This window comes from Dendroctonus ponderosae, unplaced genomic scaffold (assembly GCF_020466585.1).
Source record: "Dendroctonus ponderosae isolate FM_Combo_2020 unplaced genomic scaffold, Dpon_F_20191213v2 Dpon_F_20191213_1, whole genome shotgun sequence".
In the NCBI taxonomy this organism is placed as follows: domain Eukaryota; kingdom Metazoa; phylum Arthropoda; class Insecta; order Coleoptera; family Curculionidae; genus Dendroctonus; species Dendroctonus ponderosae.
Window position 1 is genome coordinate 51,073,935 of NW_026017110.1, and position 2,888 is coordinate 51,076,822.

Here is a 2,888-nt window from a genome sequence, read left to right on the forward strand (position 1 = left end):
CCGGGAGCCTTCTTCACACAGACTTTCATAATTTCCGGAGTTATTTGATCCGGACCCGGAGCTTTTTTCACCTTCAGTTGATCCACCGCTTCCATAAGTTCCTCCATTTCTAAGGTAAGTATATTTTCTATTCTCATTTCAGGTAGGTTCCACAATTCCAAAGGCTCTCTAGGAAACAGTTTTTGTATTTGTTCCTCGGTAGTTTTTTTGTCGGGAAATGCTTTATTTTTTAAATTCATTCTTTTTGTTATAATACCGTACGCCTTGCCCCACACATTCTCCTCCAATTGATCCCGCAGTCTCTTCGAGCTCTCAGATTTGCTTTTATTTATTTCCTTTTTTAAACTTTTTTTGGCATCTTTATAACTTGTGTTTAACGTTTCTATTGTTAGACCCTTCTGTTTCTGTCTCATATTCAGTCTGCGTAGTCTGTTACACTCTTTACGCTTCTCGCTAATTTTCTTATTCCACCAGTAAACCGGTTGACAGCCATTTTTCCATATTTTTGGTCTCAGATACTTATTACAATTTGACGTTATTATTTCCACAAGTTTATCCGGTGTACAATCCCGTTCTTCTAATTCAAGCTTCATGTTTTTGCTAAATTTTTCTAACTGTCCTTGTGAGATTAACCAACCTTTGCTCTCTTTGCTTTTTTTCTTTTGAGGGTTTGTATGTTTCAGGGCAAAATAGATAGACCTGTGGTCACTAAAATTAAAATTTTCCTCATCGGTTGCCACTCTCCATCCGGAAATTATTTTTCCTATGACGCTTGTAGTTGCTGTGAAGTCTATGTGTGATTCTCCTTGTGGCCCGCTAAAAGTTGGTACACCACCTTCGTTAACTATAAAAAGATTATCAGACGCAATAAAATCTTCTAGTAGAGATCCTCTGACGTTTACCGTATTTGAACCAATCAATGGGGTTTTTGCATTCAAATCCCCACCTATTATAATTTCTTTATTACACAGATGGACGTAGTTTGACATCGCATCCAAAAGCTCGGCAAATTCTGCAACATCTCCATTGGGAGAAAAATAGCAGGACAAAACACAAAAGTCCGTCAGCTCGACCACAACAAAACCAACGCCCCTAAAGACGCTATCCCCAATCAAGTCTCGCCGAACAGACACAAAACAGTCGCAGTTAATGTCACATACAAGTCCATACGCCAGAGCTAATTTTTTATTTGGTTCCTTTCCTATTATTACGTCATTGCCTCTCTCATAAACTGTTCTGAACAGAAGATCGTGGGCCATCCGACTTCTGTTCAAATTTACCTGTATAAATTTACTGTCCATTTAAAGGCGGAGAACTACTCGTTCGCGGCTCATCGTCAACAGCGCGAGCTTTGCATCTCTGCGATGCTCTGTCTGTAGTTACGCCTAGCTATCGATAAACTTCTCTTAAACACCTTACATTTCGCCGTTCCCGCCCTGTGCCCGGTCTCCATGCAAACAGGGCAGCTTTCTTGGTTTTGGCAGTCTTGAGCCACATGGCCTTTCTCCCCGCAGGAGAAACACAAATCTTGCCTACTCGGTCCGTTACATTTTCCGGGTTCATGGTCATAACCTCAACACCTAAAACATTTTATAACTTTCAGTCTCGGTTCCAAGCGACAGTACACCCAGCCGATTTTAACCCTTGTCCTTGCGGATAACTCTTTAATTATTTTTTCGTCTGAGCACGTTAATGTGACCGTCTGTGTATCGTTCGACAATGGTCTGAGTTCACCAAGAGAAGTGTTTTCTTGTGTTAATCCGACGAATACTTTTTCCAGGTCTCTCATGATCTGATTCTTGTCCGTGTCTGTATCTATTCCTCTAATGAAGAAAGATTCCTTGTTAGTTTCTATTCCTAATTGCTTAAACTTTATACTATTTCCTAGCTTATTCAGCCCGTTCAATGCTCCGCATATTTTCTCTGCGATTGTAGGATCTTTCTTGGTCGTTATTAATAAGGCACCGTCTTTTGTGCTTCTGAAGCTTTCAATATCGTTTTCTGCATTTTTTTTCATTAGAGTATCTTTGACTTCCTTTAGGATTTCTTTATAATCCTGGTTTTCTTTCTGTACTATGAAGGCAAAACTTTTCTTCTCTCTTTTATTGGATTCCCCTAGGGTTTTCGTGTTTTTAACATATAAAACTACTATCGAGTTAGATCCGTGGAATACGGTCTCTATTATTTTCCTCAGTTCTTCCACTTTACAAAAGTTTGTCTCGTGCATTGCAATAAATTCATCTCCTGTCGTTTCCTTTTTAATGGCTCTCATCTTTTCAAATAAGTCCTCCTGTGTACCTGTCAATATAACTTTTAATATTTTTCTTTTCTTTCTGACTCCTGACGATTTAACCACGCATGTCGACTCTAACACACCAACGTCTTCAACTATGTCCTGCAGATCAGGAAAGTATTGTACAAACGCTTTATGTAATCCCTTATCTAATCCAGTTTCATCCGGTCCTAAAAGTAAAATTTTCGGACAAGTATCCTTTGTGTTCAAAGGATTTCCCTCTTTGATCTCCGTATTAGTAAAAACCGAAGAATCCCATACTCTATTTTTAATTTCCTCCAATTGTTTATAGGTGAGTCCGGAGCTCAAGCTATGAAAATTACGCTCGTCAACCGTCTGCGTGCTGCAGTCCACCATTTGTTTCTTATCTTTTGTTATTACCTTATCCGTGTTAGGTCCATCGAGCATCGATTCAGTTTGTCCCATTTCTCCAAAGACTGGTTTTTCCAGATCGCTTTCTCATTCCTTATTAGCCATAGCATTTTGCTCTTCAAGCCATGTCATAATGTTGCTTCGACTCAATATTTTTAATTGTCTCGTGATTTAGATTTATATGATAGTTTAGATCTTTTATTTCTTTTTTCGTATTTTGTTC